Here is a 26728-nt window from a genome sequence, read left to right on the forward strand (position 1 = left end):
GGAATAATAATTGCAAATTCACTTTTTAAAATGCTATGCAATGGGAGGTGGCACTATTGTTACTCATCTGCTGTTTTTTATAGTCATTTCTGTTCTTGCCATATCTGTATCACCAGCACCCTACTAGATGACCTTAATGCAGCAACCCTAATGCTGTTGTTTTCAAATTTTAACCCTTGGACTGATACCAGGCTGACTACATAATAATCACTAAGGGCTTGCTTTGTAAATACAGATTTTCTGACCCTACCTTCAGATTTTGTTTAGTAAATCTGAGAAGAAGTCTAGAAATCTGTATATTTAAAATTCTTTCCAGACGATTCTTTAAACACAGCCAGATATGAGACCCACTGTACCTGAAACAAAGTACCTGGGTGGTGCAAACGGTTAACACACTTGGCTGCTAACTGAAAGGTTGGAGGTTTAAGTCCACACAGAAGTGCCTCAGAAGAAAAGCCTGGCAATCTACTTCTAAAAAATCAACTATTGAAAACCCTACGGTTTTAAAACTTAAACCAAAAATATCCCCTGAACTTTTCTTGAAACCAAACAATAGTTTAGCTTAACTAGTAAAAAATGTCTGCCTTGAGCATTATGCTCTTTTAAGAACTATCCCTATGGGATCAAATTGACAACAACAACTCGAAAGATTAGATAGGAAACTTAGGGGGCAGAGAGTTTATGTTAATGAGGGAGGAACAACTCAGAAAAGGAGAGTGAGAATGATTGCACAGCTTGAAGAATGTAATTAATATCACTGAATTGTAACATGCAGAAACTGTTGAGTTGGTGTATGATTTTCCGTGTATATTCTCAACAGCAACAGCAAAATAAATAAGTAAAAGGAAAAAAAAAAGAAGAAAAGAAAACCCCTATAGAGCACGGTCCTACTTTGACATACATTGTGTCACCATGTGTCCGAATCGACTCGATGGCAACTAATATTTTGTTTTGTTTTTTGCCTGGAATACTTAGCACTATACTTTGCACATGGCAGCAGTCAGTAAATGGTTGTTAAAATAGTATGAAAAGAGCCATCAATATGACTAAAAGGATAGAAAGTTGGATCTGGGGAGGAGAGGACAAAGGAGGTGGAGTATATGAAACCAAAGAAGAAGGGACATTTCATGGCTGCTTTCTATTCCACAGTAAGTTATTTTTAAGGCTCAGACAAGTTTTTCTCCATTTCTACAACCAACTGGGCTTAAATTGTAGCAAGAGCAATTTCTACTGTACATGAAGAAGAATTTCTTGACTGGGAATGGGATTCAGTGTTAGAAAAGGTTACAGCAGGAGGTTTCAAACCAGCCTTCCCTAATGTTCCAAACTCTTACCCCTGGTAGTTCACAAGGGGTTTAGCCATATGATCTCTTAACATTCCCTTCCACTTCTGTGATTCCAGCTGCATCATGAGTCCTTAGAAGCAAAACCTGGTAAATGAAACCACTAATTATTGCCTTTTAAAATGCTAGTGATTTTAAGGGTTTTCTTTTAAAAGTTATAGTCAATATGAGCATAAAACCATGAATAACACCAAAATATTTAACTGTCTATGCAAACTTCATTACAGTATCAAACAAAATGAGAGCTGATACAACTAGACCAGAGCTTGGTTAGTAGGTAACAGATTTATTGGACTTACCCATTTTAAAAATTAAGGTTATAAACAACATATGTCAAAAATCCTATAAAATTGCTGTGATGGTTAAGGTTATGTGTCAACTTAGCTAGGCCATGATTTTCAGTGGTTTGGCAGATATTATGTAATCATCCTTCATTTTGTGATCTGATGTGAGCAACCAATCAGTTGAAAGGGGAGTTTCCTTGGAGGTGTGGCCTGCATCCAATACATATAGATGTTCTGGCAAATCTCTTTCTCTCTCTGGATCCTGCATCTGATTCATCATCCTCTGACCTCTGGTTCTTGGGACGTGAGCCAGCAGCCTGCCATCTGACCTGCAGATTTTGGGATTTACCAGCTCGCACAGCCCCATGCGCCAGCATCCTTTCTGACCTGCCAATTTGGGGTTTGTCGGCCCCTGAGATCATGTGAGTCAGGAGAAGACTCCAGCCTGATGTCTCACCCATGGATTTGGGACTTGCCTCCACAACTTGGTGAGCCATTCTCTCTCTCTCTCTCTCTCTCTCTCTCTCTATATATATATATATATATATATATATATATGCTTCACTGGTTTTGCTCCTCTAGAGAACTCAGTCTAAGACATTTGGTACTGAGAGTGGTTCTAGAGGAACAAAATCGTAAGGACGAGTTTTCTGAATTGGTTCTCATGTCCAGCTAGTCTTAAAGGCACTGATGACTCTGCCTCCAGTAGTAAAGAGGGCACTGCTAATCCATGGCATGAGGTGGCAATGTAAATACGCAAAATATCATCACCAATGGATCAGATATTTGTGAAAAACCAGGCTCTAGCTGATTGCATATTTGATACTTTTCTCAATTTTGTCAGAATGAGAAGTATAGGGAGGCTGGTTGGTTGGTACTGCTTTCACTACAAAGTGGTGAAAGAGATGAACTCAGGGCGTCAGAGTCACAGCTCAGGTACTGTACAAAGCACATGAAAGTTGCCATTTGTGCCCTGAAACAAAGCCTTATTTCTTGTAGTAACAGAGCTGATATTGCCAAAAACTAAGCTCAGAGTCTTATTATAAGAGTGGCTAAATTACAATGCTAACTGAATTCCTAGTCTCAAATCGTGTTTGAAGTGAAAGTGAGGGCACTGATTGAGAAGAAATGGGATCCTGAAACTTGGGACGGGGGCATATGGGCAGATAATCAAGAAGCTGGGAACCCTGAGCCCCTAAATTCTATTGAATCACTCCTGCCAACAGAACCAGCCCTCTTACTCCCATCGGATGAGATTCAACTAGCTGTGCCTGAAGATTCTTGGTCTGAGATATAGCCTGGGATGGCACCTGGGGCATTGCCTGGGCATTGCCTGGGCATTGCCTGAGGCAGATGCCTTACAAGACGTTGCTAAATGTCCCCAAGATCCAATCCCACCACCCATTTTTGCTTCTAGACCTATAACTGTACTTTAGTCCCAACCAGCCCCAAGAGGTGAAGTACAAAGTGTGACCCAGGAGGAGGCATGCTACACTCCAAAAGAACTGCTTGATATTTTGAATATATACAAAAAAACCCTGGGGAATATGTGTGTCAATGAGTATTAAGGGTGTGTGATAATGGTGCAAGGAACATAAAGATGGATCAGTCGGAGTTTATTGATGTGGGCCCACTAAGCACAGATTCTTCATTCAATGTTTCAGCTGGAGAGGTTAGAGAGGATCTAGTAGTTTATTTGGTTGGTTCACGGAAGCATGGATTAAGCGGTGGCCTACACTAAATCAAGTTGAAATGCCAGACCCGCCCTGGTATACTGTAGAAGAAAGTATCCAAAGACTTAGGGAAATTGGCATACTAGAGTGGATTTATCAGGTTAGACCCACAGACCCACACACGGAGTGCCCAGAGGACACAACTTTCACCACAACAGTGAGGAACAAATTTGAGAAGGCATCTCCAGCATCCTTGAAGATTGCTGTGATTGCTGTTTTATGTAAGTCAGATTTGACAGTGGGAACTGTCCTAACTGAATTAAGACACCTAATTACAATGGGGCTGATTGAACCCCATGGTGGGAGGGGCCAAGTGTCAGCACTCAATCGACAAAGACAAGGTGGGCATGGTTACGGTAATGGACAGCAGAGTCAAAGCACAAATCAGAATAGTCTGACTCGTATGGATTTATGGCATTGGCTACTTATTCATGGTGTCCCTAGGCATGAAATAAATGGGAAATCTACTAAATATTTACTTGACCTGTACAAGTAAATTCTAGATCAAGTGAGCAACAGTCTAACTTGAGTCACTAGACTAGAGAGTCACAGCCCTTCAATCAATTCCCAGACATGAAATAGTTTACAGACCCATAAGCCCTTAAATGAAGGGAAGACTGGGTCCCCTTGAGGAAGGACCACACTACACTGCCAAAAATTTATACTGTTAATATTTCTCCCAACCTTCCCCAAAGGGATAAATGTTTTCACTGGAGAAAAGGAAATAATCAGACTTTTCAGAGATTACTGGACATTGGCTCTGAACTGACACTAATTCCAGGATACCCAAAACATCACTGTGGCCCAACAGTCAGCTTGGAGGCATATGGAGTTCAGGTTATTAATAGGTCTTAGCTCAAGTCCTTCTCACAGTGGGTCCATGAACCCATCCTGGAGTGATTTTTCCAGTTCCAGAATGCATAATTGGAATAGACATACTCAGCAACTGGCAGAACCCCCATATTGGATCCCTGACATGTGGAGTAAGGGCTGTTATGGTAGGAAAAGCCAAGTGGAAGCCATTAGAACTGCTCCTACCTAGGAAAATAGTAAATCAAAAACAATACCACATTCCTGGAGGGATTGCAGGGATTAATGCCACCACCAAGGACTTGAAGGATGCAGAGGAGGTGATTCCCACCACACCCCCACTCAATTTACCTATTTGGCCTGTGCAAAAAAACAGATAGATCTTGGAGAATAACAGTGGATTATTGTAAACTTAACCAAGTGGTTACTCCAATTGCAGCTACTGTTCCATATGTGGTTTCATTGCTTAAGCAAATTAATACATCTCCTGGTACCTAGTATGCAGCTATTGATCTGGCCAATGCCTTTTTCTTGATTCCAGTTTCGAAGGACCACCAGAAGCAGTTTGCCTTCAGCTGGCAAGGCCAGCAATACACGTTCAGTTGCCTACCTCAGAGCTACATCAACTCTCCAGCCCTATGTCATAATTTAGTCCGCAGGAAACTTGATCACTTTTCCCTTCCACAAGATGTCACACTGGTCCATTAGATTGATGACATTATGCTGATTGGATATAGTAAGGAAGAATTGTCAATGACTCTGGACTTACTGGTAAAACATTTGTACGCTAGAGGGTGGGAAATTAATCCAACAAAAATTTAGTTTCCACCTCAGTGAAATTTCTAGGGGTCCAGTGGTGTGGGGTATGCCGAGATATTACTTCTAAAGTAAAGGATAAGTGGTTACATCTGGCCCCTCCTAAAACTAAAAAGGAGGCACAATGCCCAGTGGACCTCTTTGAATTTTGAAGGCAACATAGCCCTCATTTGGGTGTACTTTTTTGTTGTTGTTGTTGTTTCTAGGTGCTGTCGAGTCAGCTCTGACTCATAGCAACTCTACATACAACAGAACGAAACGCTGCCCGGTCCTGTGCCATCCTCACAATTGTTGCTATGTTTGATCCCATTGTTGCAGCCACTGTGTCAATCCATCTTAAGGTTTTCACTGGCCAATTTTTTTAGAAATAGATCACCAAGTCCTTCCTAGTCTGTCTTAGTCTGGAAGCTCCACTGAAACCTGTTCACCATGGGTGACCATGCTGGCATTTGAAATACCAGTGGCATAGCTTCCAGCATCACAGCAACACACAAGCCACCACAGTACAACAAACTGACAGATGAGTGGTCTGCTACTCCAGCTTATTTGCCAAGTGACTTGACAAGCTGCTAGTTTTGAGCAGGGCCCAGAACAAGAGAAGGCTCTGCAACAGGTCTGGGCTGCTGTGCAATTGGTTCTGCCACTAGGGTGATATAATCTGGCTGATCCAATGGTGCTTGAAGTGTCAGTGGCAGGTAGAGATGCTGTTTGGAGTCTTTGGCAGGTTCCTATTGGTGAATCAAGCACAGACCCTTTGAATTTTGGAGCAAAGCTCTGCCATCCTCTGCAGATAACTATTCTCCTTTTGAGAAACAACTTTTGGCTTGTTACTGGGCCTTAGTAGAGACTGAATGCTTAACCATGGGACACCAAGTCACTATGCCACTTGAGCTGCCCATCATGAACTAGGTGTTGTCTGACCCACAGAGTTATAAAGTTGGACATGCACAGCAGCACTCCATTATTAAATGGAAGTGGTATATATGAGATCAGGCTTGAGCAGGACCTGACAGCACAAGTTACATGAGGAAGTGGCCTAAATGCCCATGGTCCCCACTCCTGTCACATTACCTTTCTTCTCCTAGTCTGCACCTGTGGCCTCATGGGGAGTTCCTTACAATCAGTCTACTGAGGAAAAGAAAACTCGTGCTGGTTTACAGATGGTTCTGCACAATATAGAGGCACCACTCAGAAGTGGACAGCAGCAGCACTGCAGCCCCTTTCGAGGACCTCCCTAAAGGACAGTGGTGAAGGGAAATTCTCCCAGTGGGCAGAACTCCAAGCAGTGTACCTAGCTGTTCATTTTGCTTCTAAGGAGAGATGGCTAGATGTGCAATTGCATCCTGATTCATGGGCTGTCACCAGTGGTTTGGTTGGATGGTCAGGGACTTGGAAGGAACATGATTGAAAAATTGGTGACAAGGAGGCATATATGGGGAAAAGGCATGTGGATAGATCTCTCTGAATGGGCCACAGAAATGAAGATATTTGTGTCTCTTGTGAAAGCTCACTAAAGTATGACCTCAACAGAGGATTTTAACAATCAAGTGGATAGAATGATGGGTTCTGTGGATACCAGTCAGCGTCTTTCCCAAGCCACTCCTGTCATTGCCTAATGGGCCCATGAACAAACCGGTCACGTGTCTAGGATGGAGGTTATGCATAGGCTCAGCAACATGGACTTCCACTCACCAAGGCCGACTTGGCTACAAGCACTGCTGAGTTCCCAATCTGCCAGTAGCAGAGATCAACACTGAGTCCCTGATGTGGTATCATTCCTGGGGGCAATAAGCCAGCAACCTGGTGACAGGTTGATTACATTGGACCACTTCCATCATGGAAAGAGCAGCATTTTGTTTTTACAGGGATAAACACTTACTCTTGATATGGAATTGCCTTCCCTGCATGCAATGCTTCTGCCAAAACTTACAGAATGCCTTATCTACCATCATGATATCCCACACAGCATTGTCTTGGTTCAAGGAACTCACTGCACAGCAAATGAAGTGCGGCAATGGGCCCATGATCATGGAATTCACTGGTCTCACCATGTTCCTCATCTCCTGAAGCAGCTAACTTGATAAAACAATGGAATGGCCTTCTAAAGACACAAACACGGTGCCAGCTGTGTGGCAGTATCTTGCAGGATTGAAGCAATGTTCTCCAGGAGACTGTATATGCTCTAAACCAGCGTCCAATATATGGTGCTGCTTCTCCCATAGCCAGGATTCATGGGTCCAGGAATCAAAGGGTGGAAATAGGAATGGCACCACTCACTATTACGCCTATTGACCCACTTGCAAAATTTTTGCTTCCTGTCCCCGCAACTCTATGTTCTGCGGGTCTAGAGGTCTTATTTCCAAAGAGAGGAATACTCCCCCCTGGGGACACATCACTGAATACATTGAACAGGAAGCTAAGAATGCCACCCAGCCACATTTGTCTCCTCATGCTTCTGGAACAACAGGCAAAGAAGAGAGTTACCATATTGGCTGTTGTGATTGATCCTGATCACCAAGGGGAAATCTGATGATATTACATAATGGAGGTAAAGAAGAGTATGTCTGGAATACAGGAGATCCCTTAGGACATCCCTTGGTACTACTGTGCCCTGTGATTAAAGTCAATGGAAAACTACAGCAACCAAATTCCAACATGACTACTAATGGCCCAGACCCTTCAGGAATGAAAGTTTGGGTGACCCCACCATGACCAGCTGAGGTGCTTGCTGAGGGTAAAGGGAATATGGAATGGGAAGTGGAATAAGGTAGTTCTAAATACCAGCTACGACCATGTGACCAGCTGCAGAAACGAAGACTGTAATTGCTTTTAGTATTTCTTCCTTATTTTATTATACGTGTAGGTTGCGGTTGTTGTTAGGTGTCGTTGAGATGGTTCTGACTCATAGCGACCCTATGCACAACAGAACGAAACACTGCCCAGTCTTTCGCCATCCTCATAATCGTTGTTAAGCTTGAGCCCACTGTTGCAGCCACTGTGTCAATCCATCTCGTTGAGGGTCTTCCTCTTTTTGCTGACCCTCTACTTTACCAGAGTCTGGTCCCTCCTGATAACATGTCCAAAGTATGTGACACGTAGTCTCGCCATTGTTGCTTCTAAGGAGCATTCTGGCTGTATTCTGGCTGTACTTCTTCCAAGACAGATTTGTCCATTCTTTTGGCAGCCCATGGTATATTCAATATTCTTCGCCAACACCATAACTCAAAGGCATCAATTCTCCTTCCGTCTTCCTTTTTCATTGTCCAGATTTCGCATGCACATGAGGCGATTGAAAACACCATGGCTTGGGTCAGGCGCACGTTAGCCTTCAAGGTGACATCTTTGCTTTTTAACACTTTAAAGAGGGCTTTTGCAGCAGATTTGCCCAATGCAATGCATCGTTTGATTTCTTGACTGCTGCTTCCATAGGCGTTGACTGTGGAGCCAAATAAAATGAAATCCTTGACAACTTCAATCTTTTCTCTGTTTATCTAATGTTGCTTATTGGTCCAGTTGTGAGGAGTTTTGTTTTCTGTATGTTGAGGTTTAATCCATACTGAAGGCTGTGGTCTTTGATTTTCATCAGTAAGTGCTTCAACTCCTCTTCACTTTCAGCAAGCAAGGATGTGTCATCTGCGTAATGCAGGTTGTTAATGAGTCTTCCTCCAATCCTGATGCCCCATTTTTCTTCATATAGTCCAGCTTCTCAGATTGTTTGCTCAGCATACAGATTGAATAAGTATGGTGAAGTGATACAACCCTGATGCACACCTTTCCTGACTTTAAACCACGCAGTATCCCCTTGTTCTGTTCAAACGACTACCTGTTAATCTATGCACAGGTTCCTCATGAGTATAATTATTCTGTGTTCTGGAATTCCCATTCTTCACAATGTTATCCATAATTTGTTATGATCCACACAGTCAAATGCCTTAGCACAGTCAATAAAACACAGGTAAACATCTTTCTGGTATTCTCTGCTTACAGCCAGGATGCATCTGACATCAGCAATGATATCCCTTGTTCCACGTCCTCTTCTGAATCTGGTTGAATTTCTGGCAGTCCCTTGTCGATATACTGCTGCAGCCACTTTTGAATGATCTTCAGCAAAATTTTACTTGCGTATAATATTGTTCGATAATTTCTGCATTCGGTTGGATCAACTTTCTTGGGAATGGGCATAAATATGGATCTCTTCCAGTCAGTTGGCCAGGTAGCTGTCTTCAAAATTTCCTGGCATAGACGAGTGAGCACTTCCAGTGCTGCATCCATTTGTTGAAACATTTCAATTTGTATTCCATCAATTCCTGTTTTTTGCCAATGCCTTCAGTGCAACTTGGACCTCTTCCTTCATTACCATTGGTTCCTGATCATATGCTACCTCCTGAAATGGTTGAACGTCCACCAATTCTTTTTGGTATAGTGACTCTGTATTCCTTCCATCTTTTTTTGATGCTTCCTGCGTCATTTAATGTTTTCCCTGTAGAATCCTTCAATGTTGCAACTCGAGGCTTGAATTTTTTCTTCAGTTCTTTCTACTTGAGAAATGCCGAGCACGTTCTTGCCTTTTGGTTTTCTAACTCCAGGTCTTTGCACATGTCATTATAATACTTTATGTTGTCTTCTCGAACCACCCTTTGAAATCTTCTGTTCAGCTCTTTTACTTCATCGTTTCTTCCATTTACTTTAGCTACTGGATGTTCAAGAGCAAGTTTCAGAGTTTCTTCTGACATCCATTTAGGTCTTTTCTTTCTTTTCTGTCTTTTTAATGACCTCTTGCTTTCTTCATGTACAATGTCCTTGATGTCATTCCTCAACTCGCCTGGTCTGGTCGTCAGTCATTAGTGTTCGATGCATCAAATTTGTTCTTGAGATGGTCCCTAAATTCAGGTGGGATATACTCAAAGTTGTATTTTGGCTCTCGTGGACTTGTTCTAATTTTCTTCAACTTCAACTTGAACTTACATATGAGCAATTGATGGTCTGTTCCACAGTCGGTCCCTGGCCTAGTTCTGACTGATGATATTGAGCTTTTCCATCGTCTCTTTCCACAGATGTAGTCGATCTGATTCCTGTGTATTCCATCAGCGAGGTCCACGTGTATAGTTGCTGTGTATGTTGTTGATAAAAGGTATTTGCAGCGAAGAAGTCATTGGTCTTGCAAAATTCTACATGCATTAGTGCATATACATATATATAGCAAATATCTTTGTTTTCTTCCCTCCCTTATTCCATTAACCCCCGTTGTCGTCGAGTCAATTCCGACTCATAGCGACCCTATAGGTCAGAGTAGAACTGCCCCATAGGGTTTCCAAGAAGTGGCTGGTAGATTCAAACTACTGACCTCTTGGTTAGCAGCCGAGCTCTTAACCACTACGCCACCAGGGCTCTATTACTTATTATAAAATATAAGATGTCAACAGGGCTATTGCATTTTTGGTTGGACACATGTTAGTTATATCATGTTATGTGCAAGTATGATTTATAATTGTCTTTATTTAGAAATTTTGTATGGTTTAAGGAGAAGTGTATAGGTGCAAAGTCAACAAGGGGTGGACTGTAATGGTTAAGATTATGTGTCAACTTGGCTAGGCTATGATTCTCAATGGTTTGGCAGGTATTATGTAATCATCCTCCATTTCATATTCTAATGTGAACATCCAATCAGTTGAAAGGGGAGTGTGTCCCGTATCCTAGATAGATAGATGGATAGATGATAAATGGATGGATGGATGGATGGATGGATGGATGGTTGGATGGATGGATGATGGATGGATGGATAGTTGGATGGATGGATGGATGGATGATGGATGGATGGATGGATGGATGATGGATGGATGGATGGATAGATTAGATAGATGATAGATAGATAGATTTATGTTCTGGCAAAGCTCTACCTCTCTGGATCCTGCATCTAATTCGTCATCCTCTGACCTCTGGTTCTTGGGACGTGAGCCAGCAGCCTCCCGTCTGACCTGCAGATTTTGGGATTTGCCAGTTCTCACATTCCCGTGAGCCAGCATCCTGCTTTCTGACCTGCCAATTTTGGGTTCATCAGCCCCTGAAACCACATGATTCAGGAGAAGCCTCCAGCCTGACATCTGACCCATTGATTTGGGACTTGCCAGCCTCCACAACTGCATGAGCCATTTCCTTGAAATCTCTCTCTGTCTCTGTCTCTCTCTGCCTCTCTAGCTCTGTCTGTCTTTCTCTCTCTTTCTGTGTGTGTGTGTGTGTGTGTGTGTGTGCGTGTATACATATATATATATATACACTTCACTAGTTTTGCTCCTCTAGAGAACCCAGCCTAAGACATCTACTCTGGAAATGTTCCTCCTGGAAAGCCAAAATTCCTGCTAATGTTATGAATTTTCTTTTTAGAACTAAAAAAATGGCATCTTATGTATCTGCAGCACTGTTCGAAACAATGCTTCTTTGAAACAGAGTTTATTCTGCGTGAGTGTGCATTCAGTAGCCACCCCCAAAGTCTCAAACACCTGGTCTCTTCCCAGAATGTAATCTATCCAATCCCTTGAGAGAAGATAGCTTCACTATTTACAAATACAGGTGGCATTACTATGAGTTACAGTTTTCTGGAAGTTTTCATACATAGTTAATGATTGTAAAGCAAAGGAAGTAACATGAGAGTGAAATTATCAGGTCTTAGTTCTATTCTGAAGGCTAGAGACTTGAGAATCTCAACTGGCTTTTTCTATATCTTTTCACTGTCACATATGTAAGTCTCCTGTTTGAATCTCTCTGGTCCACTGTTCCCTCTAATGAAGTCATGTTCTGTGCTCAGGGCAGTAATATTCTCAGAAGCAGATGTCTCCCATAAAGCATGACCGCATTCCTTGGAATGGGAAGAGCTAGCAGTAGACTGTTGGGGTAATGTGTGGGGGAATGGCTTTGTTTAGAAATAATTTTCTTAAATAATATATTCAGCTTTTTTATAAACTTGTATAAAACAAGAAAATGTAGTTTGTTGCTATTTTTTGTTAACCCAGGAGGGACAACCACTAGGCCAGAAGAAACAGAACCCTCACAGAGCACAGACACTTCCATCCAGTTGTTTGTTAAAGACAGTGTGACAGATTTGACTACAGAAGGGTGAAACTTGGGATTTCCAGATGCTCAATCTAGGCTCTGTATCAGATCCCACTGAATCACAGCCTAGATGTCAACAAGCAGTTTATAACAGCCCTGGAGCTTAGAGGAAATAAACTGAAGTACCCAAGGAAAGTTACTGACCCAGATGATCCCAGAAAATTAGGCAAGTGGGAGCTTTGCTAGAAAAAGAAAGAGTAGAGGAAAAGAGTGGACCAATTAGAAAGATGTAGTTTACAGCCAGTCCAACCTTCCTCGGGAGGATGGGCTTTCCAGGCTCTTCCTATTCCTTTACAAAAGCAAACGTAGAGAGAGCAGTTCCGGAATATTTACTTCTCATATTATTAGGAATAACTGAAATGCTTGCCATCTTGAGCTCTCTGATACCCTATAACCAGGCCTTTCAGTCACAGCCCTCATGTTCTAGTATGTTCCTCACTTCTGTTTGTGTCTATGCAGAAAGTGCACACATTAAGGGAAAAAAAAAAACCTAAAGACATAAGGCAAAGGCTTTTCCACAAACAGTATCACAAAGAAATATAATAAGGTACTTACCACCTGAGTCTACTAACTGAGATTTGTAAATATAATTACTACATTCCCATAAGAGGTATGTTTCAGTTACAACTGTGCATTAAAAAATGAAGATATACCAATAACTCTCTAAATATTAACTGATGGTGATAAATACTGAAATTATATTTCCTTCCCCAACAACCACATTAGTCACCTTGGCCAGCAACCAGCCGTCCTCCAAGGATCTCTTTAAACTTCATTCTTACCATAAAGCCTTTCCAGAGCAAACTTCCCAGACTTTATTACTTATGCTCCTTGAACCCATCCATCCTCTTCCCTCCTTCCGCACCCTCATCTTTCATCCTTCCCACCTCTGATTCCTCTGGAGGTGATAACATTGGTGCCTAAATGAAAGTACATGAAAGACAGATAAGAGATCGTAGACTTCTGTAAAATTAGTGTTGCTGGGTGAACTGTTGAGGTCAAGTATCAGTTAGCCCTCAAGGAATTGCTACAAACTAAGAATAGCCATGACTTCTTTTTAAATGAAAGTTATTGTACATTTTTTTGTACCAGAGAGGAAAAAAACACCCAATGACATCCTGACATAAAAAAGGAGTTAGGCCTAATCAAGATGTTAGGGAACAAACAGTTCCTGTGTGCTATAAACTATTCCAAAGCAAGGAAAGAGAGGGAAATGCTTCCCAGTTCATTTTATGAAATTGGTATAACCTTAATAAAAAACTCTTCCAGAAATAGCACCAAAAAAGAAACTAAATATTAGCCTCCCATAAAAATCCAGCAAATCAAACCCTGCAATATATCTGAAGTATAATATATCATGACCAAGTAGGGTTTGTCCTGGGAATGCAAGGATGGTTCAATAATAGGAAATCTCTAAATACCACATCACGTCATCGGCTCAAAAGATATCAACCATGTGATCAGCTCAGATGCCACAAATGTATTTAATAAAAATTTAACATTCTTTCCTGGTAATTCTAAGTAAACTAGGAATAAAGGGACATTATTTAATATGATAAAGAGTGTCTTGGCCTAATAAACAACAAAAGTGTTTAATGGTAAATGTATTAGAGGTGTCCCCACCAAAATCAGGAATAAGACAAAATTGTTCATTATAACAGCTGATGTTTAACATTATTCTTGAAGTTCTAGTGAATGCAATGAGGCAAGAAACAGAAATGAGATATATAACTATTAGAGGAATGATACAAACGATCATTATTTACAGATACGATTCTGCAGGAAGAAAATTCAAGAGAATTAATTTAATAGATATTATAAGAGAGATCATCGAGGTAGCCAGGTCTTATATTTTTCTGTTACCTGTGATACAAACACAGTACTAGCAATCCTGTGTTCAAACATGTATAAATTGAATATAACTGAAAGAATTAACTGAAAAAAAAAAACTTTCTACAGGCAGTTAAGTCCTTCAAATTCATTTCAGAATCTTGCTATGCCTTGCAATCATCATTATGAACATCAATTCATAAAAGATGAAAGGGCTTGGTTATTGGAATTTTCTGTTTGCTTAGGTTTTGGATGAATGAAATTTATATAGTTAGGAAAATTTGCAAAGAAACCAATTATATTTATGGAGTGCCTAGAGAATATCTTACACATACTTCTTATGTTAGATCATATAATCCTTATAACAACAGTTATGTGTCCAATTTCCCTGCAAGGGAAAAGATATTTGGAAGATCAAACTTCTGCTGAGTACAATGTGTAGAGGATGGCCAATATGCAGCTACCAAAGCAGATATTGCATGGAGAATGGGGGTTACAATAATGAAAATATAAAAGGCAAGATAAACACTTAAAATGTTAAATAATCTCAGGTAAAGTCAGGTAGGTACAGCCTTCTTGGGGAAAACAATTAGATTGGCTCTTTCTAAACCAAAATATTGAGTAACACCTCAATCCTAGGGCAGGCCCTAATGTAAATGACTGGAGTACACACAAACTGAACATTAGAAACCCTCAGTTTGTGTCATCATAAGAAGAATCCGATGTGATTCAGGCTGAGCCCCTTCTCTGATGAAAGGGACACCACATGACAGCAGCACAGCAGCTAGCCATCTTGCACTATTCTAGGACCCAGTCTAGAGCCGTGTTGCGTTTGGGTTGGTTGGTTTGTTTGTTTTTTACTTAGAAATGAGTTTAATTTGAGGAAATGTAAGTTTCAGGCTCGAGAAGACAAAGTAAAGTATTGTGATGAAATGTGCAAAGATCTGGAGTTAGAAACCCAAAAGGGAAGAACACACTCGGCATTTCTCAAGCTGAAAGAACTGAAGAAAAAGTTCAAGGCTCGAGTTGCAATATTGAAGAATGCTATGGGCAAAATATTGAACAATGCAAGAAGCATCAAAAGATGATAGAAGAAATACACAGAGTCACTGTACCAAAAAGAATTGGTAGATGTTCAAACATGTCAGGAGGTAGCATGTGATCAAGAACCAATGGTACTGAAGGAAGAAGTCCAAGCTGCACTGAAGGTATTAGTAAAACAGAAGGCTCCAGAAATTGACAGAATACCAATTGAGATGTTTCAACAAACGAATGCAGCTCTGGAAGTGCTCACTCGTCTATGCCAAGAAATTGAACAACAGCTACCTAGCCAACCAACTGGAAGAGATCCATATTTGTGCCCATTCCCAAGAAAGGTGATCCAACAGAATGTGGAAATCATCGAACAATATCATTAATATCACACACAAGTAAAATTTTGCTGAAAATAATTAAAAAACATTTGCAGCAGTACACAGACAGGGAACTGCCAGAAATTTAAGCTGGATTCAGAAGAGGACATGGAAGAAGGGATATCATTGCTGATGTCAGATGGATCTTGGCTGAAAGCAGAGAATACCAGAAAGATATTTACCTGTATTTTACTGACTATGCAAAGGCATTTGACTGTGTGGATCATAATAAATTATGGATAACATTGTGAAGAATGAGAATTCCAAAACACTTAATTGTGCTCATGCGGACCTGTACATAGACCAAGAGGCAGCTGTTTGAAAAGAGGAAGGGGATACTGCGTGGTTTAAAATCAGGAAAGGTGTGCATCAGGGTTGTGTCCTTTCACCATTCTTATTCAATCTGTATGCTGAGCAAATACTCTTAGAACCTGGGCTATATGAAGAAGAACATGGCATCAGGATTGAAGGAAGACTCATCAACAACCTGCAATATGCAGATGACACAACCTTGCTTGCTAAAAACGAAGAGGACTTCAAGCACTTACTGCTCATGATCAAAGACTACAGCCTTCAGTATGGATTACACCTCAACATAAAGAAAACAAAAATCCTCACAACAGGACCAGTAAGCAACATCATGATAAATGGAGAAAAGATTGAAGTTGTCAGGGATTTTATTTTACCTGGATCCACAATCAACGCCCATGGAAGCAGCAGTCAAGAAATTAAAGGACGCATTGCACTGGGCAAATTTGTTGGAAAAGACCTCTTTAAAGTGTTAAAAAGAGATGATGTCACCTTGAGGACTAAGGTGTGCCTGACCCAAGCCTGGGTATTTTCAATCACCTCATATGTTCGTGAAAGCTGGACAATGAATAAGGAATACTGAAGAAGAATCGATGCCTTTGAATTATGGTATTGGTGAAGAATATTGAACTGCCATGGACTACCAGAAGAATGAACGAATCTGTCTTGGAAGAAGTACAGCCAGAATGTTCTTTAGAAGCTAGGATGGTGAGACTTTGTCTCTCGCACTTTGGACATGTTATCAGAAGGCACGAGTCCCTGGAGAAGGACATCATGCTTGGTAAAGTAGAGTGTCAGCGAGAAAGAGGAAGACCCTCAATGGAATGGATTGACACAGTGGCTGCAACAATGGGCTCAAGCATAGCAACAATTGTGAGGTTGCAGCAAGATCAGGCAGTTTCATTCGGTTGCTCACACGGGGTCACTATGAATCAGAACCAGCTGGACAACACCTAACAACAAAGTTCCAGGTAACAAGAATGCATTTAAGTGGCAATGTCATAATGGTAGTTGGAGACATGGGCTGGCACTCAGGGAATATTATTCTCCATAAGATTTGAAGCCCTGGAAAGAAATGGACTGACGAGAGAGTATGTAGATAGAGAAAAAGAGGGACCTGAAGACTAACCTTTGATATTAATAGTGTTAAAATTTCTGTCTCTGTTATGTTAGCCTCTTTTTGAAAAAAGACCAAGGAACTGTGCATGTATCTAAAGGGGCCAATGGATGTAATTTATTTAGACTTTCAAACAAACTTTAACTGAAGTTCTGCACCAAAGGTTATTATGTTTTAAGTGGTGTCACTATGAAATTAAAGGAGCCATCTTATCAAGAGGACTTAAAGGCAGGGATAAGGCATAGTAATAAATTCACATCTCACTAAGTTGAAAAGCATAAACAGTACAGTTTCTCTAATAGCTGCTTCTTTATATATGGCCTGGGTGAAAGAGTTTGCGGTGAAATCTCTAAGTTTGCGAAGTGATAAATCATTTAGTCCAAACACCCATCCAAAGCTCTGCCGCTTGCTAGCTGTGTGACCCCTGACAAGTTACTTAGTCTCTCCTGTTCTGTTTCCCCAGCTGTAAAATAATGGAATTGGACATAAATGTCTCAGCTAGAAATTCTACAGCTTAGCTCGGTTTAGCTCCCCTCTCTGTGTTTACAAAGAAAACAACACATAATCAAGTTCTTTAGTTAATTAGAGCAATGTTAGAGAGTGACGATTACAGGGTCAAGGACCAGAGAAAGCGATTGTTATACAGAATTATTCACTATACAGAGTTCATTGTAACCAGATTGGCAAAGCACTGTTTTTGCCAGCCATCTGCTTCAACATAAAAATAGCTTTTTTATACAGGACTTTGCTTTATAATTGGATTTAACCTGTGCCACAGATTTCTTAAATAATAAATTTATAAATCTCTTAATGTAGCATTTTAGAGCTGAGGTTCATAAAATTTTAGAGTAAGAGGTCACCTAATCCATACCTGTATTAGGCAGGAGTAGAGAGAAATGCAGACAGGTTAAATGATTCACCCAAGGTCAGAGAGCAAATAAGTCATAGAGGTATATCTCTGGACAACTAGTCCAGTTCTATTCTATTCTCAGTTCCTAAAGCAGACAGAAATATGGCCATTTGCGTCTACAGGCCAGACCTGTTTTGAAACTGTTTTGGCAGCCCTATCAGGTAGGTATGTGACTTGATCATGATAGCGATGAAAAATCAAAGTGATGATTATAGTTACTATTTATTGAGTGCCTGTATGTGCCAGGCACTCTGCTAAGTACTGTGCATTATCTCATTTAATCCTCCCAACATACCTTGTGAGATAGATATTATTTTCCCAATTTTCATAGATGAAGAAGCTGATTCAGAGAGGTGAAGTAAACTTGCCCAAAGCCACACAGCTATTGAATGTTAGAATTCAAACTCAGATCTGAAAGATAACAAAGCTCATTATCTTTCCACAACCTCACTGTTTCCTAAACAGTGTAACCCAGAACAGTAATTCAACAAGAGATAGGTATTTCTTGAGAAGAGTTGCCTGGCTAAATAAGTCTGGGAAATACTGCATTTTATACTCTCCTCTTAGAAAGTCACATTGTCCATTAGCATATTAAATGATCTGAGAAGTCTTCAGTGAAGAAATCCATTTATTTTTTCTTAACACTGTGTTTATCAAACTCTTTTGTTTTATTGTGGTAAAAGAGGTATAACAAAAATTTGCCATTTTCATCATTTGTAGGTGTACAATTTGTGACATTAATTATACTGAGCATGTTGTGTAACTATCACCATTATCTAGTTCCAAAAGCTTTTTATCACTCCAACAGAAATTCAGTACTCCTTAAGCAATAACTCCACACTACCCCTTACCCGCAACTCCTGATAACCACTAATAAGCTTTTATCTCTATGCATTGCCTATTCTAGACATTTCATCTAAGTAGGATTATACAATATTTGTCCTTTTGCATCTGACTTCTTTCATTTAGCATAATGTTTTCAAGGTTCATCCATTATGTAACATGTATCAGAACTTTATATCTCTTTATGGATGAGTAATATTCCATTGTATATATATATATACCCCATTTTGTTTATCCATTTGTCTGTTGATGAACAACTGGGTTGTCTCTGTTACCCGAAGCAGGTCCTGCCTGGTGCCGCTTCTAGTCAATCAAAGCACACCGAGGTGAGGAGAAAGGAAGAGTGTTTATTGCAGGTTCACGAGCAAGGAGCAGAGAGAACGTTTCTCAAACTCTGCTCCTCCAGTAGCTGAAAGCTTTGGCTTTGATAAAGTTGTCTATGAGAAGCACACACATAGGCGCGCACGCAGGCGCAGAGTAGGTGTTGACATAATATTTTCTTAGTATGTTATACATTTTCTTAACATGTTACAAAGATGGCATCTAACTCCGCCCTGGGGTGGTAGCTTTACTATGCTAATAATATCTTCCGGCGACCTTTAAGTTTTAGCAGGCTCAAGCTGGTTTAGAAGCAGGAACTTAGTTTTGAAAAATAGTCTGAAAGTCCAGAGTGTTACTTTTGTGGTTCTAATCAGGACAGAACAGAAACTATGTTAAATTTTGGGAAGAGACTGTATTTTTTCAGTTCAGCTGAGACATTTTGATACCTCAGCTGGGCCTTACTGTCATTTCCACCTTTTGGCTATTGTGAATAATTCTGCTATGAACATTGGTGTGCAACTATCTGTTTGAGTCCCTGCTTTCAAGTCTTTTGGGTATATACCTAGGAGAGGAATTGCTGGATCACATGGTAATACTATGTTTAAGTTTTGAGTAACCACCAAATAGTTCTCCACAGCCCCTGCACCGTTTTACATTCTTCCCGGCAATGCACAAGAGTTCCAATTTCTCCACATCCTCCCCAACACTTGTTATTTTCTGTTTTTCTGGTAATAGCTGTCCTACTGGGTGTGAAGTGGTATCTCATTGTGGTTTTGATTTGTATTTTTCTAATGACTAATGACATCGAGCATCTTTTCATATAGTTATTGGCCAATTGTATATTTTCTTTGGAGAAATGTCTGTTCAAGTCCTTTGCCCATTTTCTAATTGAGTTGTTTGTCTTTTTGTTGTTAAGTTGAGGAAATTTTGCATATATTCTAGATATTAAACCCTTATCAGGTATATGGTTACCAAATATTTTCTCCCATTTTGTAGGTTGTCTTTTCACTTTCTTGATAAAGTCCTTAGACATTGTCTTAGTTATCTAGTGCTGCTGTAACAGAAATACCACATATAGGTGGCTTTAACAAACAGAAATTTATTTTCTCACAGTTTAGGAGGCTAGAAGTCCAAATTCAGGTTGCCAGCTCTGGGGGGAGGCTTTCTCTCTCTGTCAGCTCTAGGGAAAGGTCCTTGTCTCTTTTAAGAGTCTGCTCCTGTGCAATTTTCATGTGTCTTGGCATCTCTCTTCCCCCATCTCTGCTTCCTAGCTTGCTTGTTTACTGTCTTTTATATCTCAAGAGAGATTGACTCAAGATAAACCCGATAATAATCCTGCCTCATTTACATAACAAAGACAATCCATTCCCAAATGGGATTACAACCACAATATAAGAGAGGTTAGGATTTACAACACATATTTTTGGGGTACACAATTCAATCCATAACAGATATACAAATGTTTTTAATTTTGATGAAGTCCAATTTTTTTCTCTTGGTATCATATCTATGATCTATTGTCAAAAGCCAGGGCTTAAAGCTTTTACCCCTATGTTTTCTTCTAAGAGTTTTATGGTTTTAGTTCTTATATTTAGGTTATTAATCTATTTTGAAGTAATTTTCATCTTTAGTATGAGGTATGGGTCCAACTTAATTTTTTTTTGCATGTGGAGATCCAGCTGTCCCAGCCCCATTTGTTGAAGAGACAATTCTTTCCCCCATTGAACAGACTTAGCACCTTTGTCAAAAATCAGTTGTTCATGGGTTTATTTCTGGACTCTCAATTATATTCTCTATTGGTCTATATGTGTATCCTTGTGCCAGTACCAAACTGGTTTGATTACTGTAGCTTTATAGTATGTTTTAAAATTGGGAAGTATTCTTTTTCAAGGTTGTTTTAGCTCCAAACTCTTTTTGACCAAAGAACCTTTTTTTCCAAGAACATCTGTTAATATCACACAGGGCCCTGGTGCTCTCTAGAACATTTGAAAAAGGCTGCACTTGACCACACAATCTCCCATTCATCTTTCTGATCCTCTCCAAATATTGTTGCTCTTAGGCCTGGCTTTTTTCATCCTAACCACTAAAGTGACCAAAGACTCGGTGTTGCAGGTTACTTCCTCAGCAAGAACACATACTTACCACTTTGGGAACATCTTTGGTAACACAAAGAACTTTAAGGAGAGAGACCATTAAACTTCTGAAATGTCAGCAGTTAGTGGGACTGTTTTAGTAGTGTCTCAACCACAATAATACTTTTGAGTCTTTCCCAAACCAAGCCAGAAAAATTTCACAGCTGATCATGATGTAAGTCATGTTCGTGGAGCCTGAAGCCCCGGGGATGGGCTCCTGCTGCAGGGGCTGAGGAAGAAAGCCTTGGATGAAGAACGCAAGTTCTTCTCACATCAGAAATACTTTCAGATTGGGATGGGGTGGGATGTGGCGGGAATCAACTTGCGTAGCCCTACCTTTTCTTGCCTTTTGGTCATGCTGAGAGCAGATGTTGGAATTGCAATCTGGACTGTGAACATGGGCATTCCATGTGGTTCTCATTCAAAATTCTCACTCTTCTTTGAAGCTAATGGCTTCCATCTTATTCAAATGTATTGAGCTTGCCACACATATTTATGCATGCTCTCTGTTTACAATTCTAATGGTGTAAGATAGAACAAGAAATAAACTCTTAAGATGCCAAAATTTGAAGATAAAGACTATATTAAAGGTTGTTTTTCTTTATTTAAAAAAATAACAATTTCCAGTTCTATACCTCCTCATCTGCCAGCCATTACCCTTAAAACCAAAAACCAAACCTGTTGCCATCGAGTCAATTCCAACTCATAGCAACCCTATAGAACAGGGTAGATCTGCTCCAGAGGGTTTCCAAGGAGTGGCTGGTGGATTCAAACTGCAGACCTTTTGGTTAGCAGCCAAGCTCTTAACCGCTGTGCCACCAGGGCTCCTTCACTAACTGGTACTTAAATGTTGATGATGAACAGGTCTGTGATGCAACTCTATATATAATGGGAGGAAGGCATGAAATCCGGGAGCCTGCTACCTGTAGAACCAAAGAACAAATAAAATTAAATTAACATATATTGAATACCTACTATATGCACAGCACTTTCACTCGTTTAGCCCGAGAAACAATTCTATAAATCAATAGAAATATGCCTGTTTTACAAATGGGCAATTTTTGAGACTATTAGTGTTCGTATTCTTAACTTGACGTGATTCAGTGGAAGGTATAGTTAATGTTGGTTCACATCCCAGCTCTACCATTTCCTTCATTCATTTATTCATTCAACAAATACTTTATTGAGCACCTACTATAAAAGAAATATTTTAGGTGTTGGAGACACAGAGATGAATAAGACACAGACCCTGCCCTCAATTAGTTAACAATCTAGTGAGACAGTCGCATAATGGGAAAATTTCAACTTGATAAGTGCAACAGCATATTATAGGAACAGAGAAGAATTGACACCTGGCTGAGTCTTAAAGGCTTTGAGAGGAGGGCCTGGAGAAGAGCATAGCAGGTAAAGGGAATGGCATAAAGAAAGGTACAGAGGCAAGAGATGTGCAGAAGAGGGTGCAGGGGGTGATACATGAAGTTTATTGTTGCTTTTAAACTAGCGGATGGTTTATAAATTTATTTTCAAGTTTTTAAAACACATCTAGAATAACATTAACTTTTCTGAAGTTTCAGCTTACCTTAAAATACCGACTGGCTGTGTGACCTTGGGCAATTTATTTAATCTGCCTCCTCATCTGTAACATAAGCATACTGATACTTACTTAGCTGGATTGTTTTAAGGTCTAAATGAGATATGTAAAGCAACTAGCACAGTGCATAAAAACCCATTGCCATCGAGTCGATTCCGACTCATAGCGACCCTATAGTCAGAATCTATTCAACGGCAACGGGTTTTTATGCACTGTGTTAGTGCATCGTACATATATATTCAATAAATGTTAGCTTTAATTATGATGTCATTGACCTTCATCATGATCTTAAGCCTTAAATAGAGACAAAGTATATAGTGTTCCCATTTAGCAGATGAAGACTTAGAAAGAGAGGGTTAGTTGCCCTATGGTGAGCTTGTGGTTGAGTCAGGACTAGAATCTGGCTATGCCTGGCTAACCTCCATGGCCCTGATTCTCGTAGAAGACACTGTTTTCTTAATCTTACATAGGCAAATTGCCTGCCCACATTGATCAAAACATGTCAGATCTCGATTTTACTCCTATCAAAGCAATCCCAGGGACTGCACAGCTTTTTGTCCCACTCTGATGCATTTATGATTTTTGCCTGCAGAAATCATGGTTACAAATGATGGTCACAAATAGAGGAAATTGAAATGATATAGAAATATAGCTCGTTACCATAGAAACAGACATGTGACAGTGGTAGTGCTCTCAGTAGGTATGAATAAGGTTCTGAAGCATATAGAGAAAATAAATGACTATATCTAAAAGGTTCCAGAACTCAACAGAGGTAACTGCTTTTGCTCTGGGTCAGAATGCTCACTTCTAGCATGGGATAGCTCTAGTTCCCTGATATTTTCTCTGCAGAAGCTGAAAAGCTACAATGGGAAGCCTCAAGTGAAAGTAATGGACATGGTGGATATGGGCTTAGAAGTCCATGTTGAAGCTCATGAGAATTATTAACTGGCAATTATGAGCTATGTTAGAACAGTAAGTAACTCTTATACTGCTAAGACAATGTACTCATTACCACTTGTGGGAAATGTCTTGCTACAATATAATGACATACTTGTGTATACTTTTTCACCCTTGTTTTTACCCAAGGGATATGCCAAATGTGCACTAAGTAGAAACTCTTCAAGAACCTTCTATGATACAAGATGGAGTGGAAGAAAGGAATTTGAACCCCTGTTGCTCTCAGCACTTTTCATGGAATGGCCATTTTGGGAAAAAAAAAATTTAGTTAGCTCCCTATCTCACACTGTATACCAAAATCTGTATCAGATGAATTATACAGATTTAAATATTAAAAAATGAAACCATTAAAGAACTAGGAAAATATGCTTATATGCTATTACATTAGGGGAAAACGAAGGCCAATATTTCTCATTACTATAGAGGCAAAAATCTTCCTTAAAAATAGAAAAGTAAATCCAGCAACAATATATAAAATGATAATACATCTCAGCAAGTTCTATACTTAAAAAAATGCATTTTAAACTACACCAAGATACCATTTCTCCCCCATCAGATTGGCAAAATTTAAAAAGCATACTTTACCAGCAAGGCTGGGGGAACAAGCTCTGCCATACATTACTGGTGAGAGTGCAAAATGGTATAACCCTATGGAGTGAAGTATTGCGACATCTAAAGCATAACAGAATCACATATGCATTAACTCTTCCCCCAGCAAACTCCCATTTCTAGGAATTTACCCAGGAGATTCTCCTCTATAAATGTTAAACAATATGTGGGCAAAGCTATTCATTATGGTATTATTTGTAACAGCAAAATATTGGAAGTAACCTAAATGCCCATGAATGAATAAACTATGGAATATTCCCCAATGAGTATTATGCAGCTATAAAAAAAGAATAAGGAAGTTATCTAGGAACTAATATGGAATGATTCTACCTTTTGAATAATAAATAAGAATATTAAAAATATTACATTAGCGAAGGCCCAACTAAGCATGACACTGAAGACAGTGACTATAAAGGAAAAGATTGTTATGTTAAACCACATATAAGAAAAGCCTTTCACATCCATTGACCAAGCAATACCATTTCTAATAACTCATTGTAAAAAATCTTTGGACAAGTGTATAAAGATGTATATATGTAAAAACATTAACTATAGCATTGTTTATAATAGTGGAAAATTGGAAATAACCTAAATGTCCATCAAAAATGATTAATTAAATACTAGGAGTCCCTCGGTGGCACAAACGATTAAGTGCCCAACTACTAGCCAAAAGGTTCGCTGTCCAACACACCCATTGGCACCTCAGAAGACAGGCCTGGAGGTCTGCTTCCAAAAGGTCACAGCCTTGAAAACACTATGAAGCAGTTCTACTCTGAGACATAAGGGGTCGCCATGAGTCAGAATTGACTTGACGGCAGCTAACAACAACATATCCATATTAAAAATAATAATGTATAAATGTAGTTATTGATATAGAAAGAAGTTATCAAACAATACCCTTAATTTGATCCCATTTTGTAAAAATACTTATTTATAGGCATAGAAAATTTCTAGGTATGCATAAAAATATTAATAGTGTTTATTTGTGGGTAGTTTATTAAGTTTTTTTTCCTTGTTGCTCCTCTTTTTCATTTATTTTTGTACATATATGTAAGCATGTATGGTTGTGTAATGAGTAGGTATTTCTGGTATAAAAATAATAAAGGTTTTTTTTTTCTTGTCGTTGTTGTTTTCCTGAACTAGCCAGGATAATTTCTGAAGTCCACTTTGGTGTTTTCTTATCCCATTCTAAGTTCTTTGAGGATAGAGTTGTGTTTCATTGTTTACTGTGTTACCTTCCTTAGGCATGCTCAGTAAGGACTGATTGGCTGATAATTGTCTAATTTCCTCAAAGCCTGCTTTGAAGACTGATGTAACAGTGCTAACCCTCTTAACCAGCTGACATGGTCAGAAACTTGGCCAGGGCTAGCACAATTTGGCTGAGAGAGCAGTGTGGCTGTAACAGTTGTCATCCCACTTCTCCCTCAGGCTGAGCTGGCTGAATGGCTGACTCGCTGGTAGCTGGCTATTGGGGCTGGGCTTTTTCTGTGTAAATCCTTTCCCAAATAGCTTTCATGTTCAAGAGGAGGCCCCTCTCAGGGTAAGTGGCTGCCTGTTAGTAATATCTGTGTAGCTATACTTCCCTGCCAGAACCTCCATGCACGTTCTCAAGAACTCTCAGTGTGTTAATCAAAATAAAGGATAGGCAGCAAAAAAAAAAAAAAGAGGAAGACAAAGGACTGGGAGAAGAGGAAAGGGAAAAAAAAGAGGATAAGAGAATGAGGACTCATGACGTTAAGTGCAGCAGGTTGCTAAACCCAACCTAAAACATTCCCTGCATGTGATAATACCTCCTGTTGCACATGAAATCACTTTACTAGGGAATTCTGCACAGACATTGGTTTTTCCAGGGGCCTGTACAAGCTCTGATGGCCACAATGGTGCCTTTCAGGTTAGAAACTTTACAGACCTCTGATAGAGTCTGCTCTTATAGGTAAAGACATTCCAGGCTTGCTGCAAGAGTCAAATGAGATAATAGATTTAAATATGTTCTATAAACTGTAAAATAAAATACAAATGGTTTATGTTCTTTTTGTAAGCTCCTGAGGACAGTGACAGTGGTCTAATGTTGTACAATAGCATCTTCATGCCGGTTTGGAACAGATTTTAAATACCTGTATCTAAAGAAAGTCAAATCCATATACAAAAGAGAGACTTGAGTCCCTTTGGGGGCGGGGGAGATTACTGTCTTGGAGAGACCTAAACTGTGTATATTTGGGGAGTGATTGTCACCTAACTATAGTAGAAAAGCTTTGGGTTTTCTGAGCATCCTCAACCGATACGAATTGTTTTCTTTAGAAGTAATTCTCAACAAAATGCTTGTGTTCTCACTGTTGATGGAACTGTTGACACTTCTTTTTAAGTGTCCATTAACTTATGCTAAATTACAATGGGAGTGCATGTGGCCTCCACATAAATGTATTGTGGTTGCACTGTTTTAACAACAAATTAAATCATGATAAGGAAGTGACTAAAAAGTAAACTGTCCCTGCTCTGCTCCTTCCATGAAAATAATCCCTCTTTCCTTCCAGCTTCAAACACACAAGACTTTATATCAGTTCCTCACCTGGATGCATGACTCTTCAATCTCAGGACTCGCAGAAT

General features: G+C 39.8%; 1 protein-coding gene across 7 annotated transcripts in view; it reads left to right on the forward strand.

Annotated features, from left to right (window-relative positions):
• Window positions 1-26728, forward strand: part of EDA (ectodysplasin A) — a 628413-nt gene that overhangs the window by 587036 nt on the left and 14649 nt on the right. The window lies entirely within an intron of this gene.

Source organism: Trichechus manatus, unplaced genomic scaffold (genome assembly GCF_000243295.1).
Source record: "Trichechus manatus latirostris isolate Lorelei unplaced genomic scaffold, TriManLat1.0 scaffold00070, whole genome shotgun sequence".
NCBI lineage: Eukaryota > Metazoa > Chordata > Mammalia > Sirenia > Trichechidae > Trichechus > Trichechus manatus.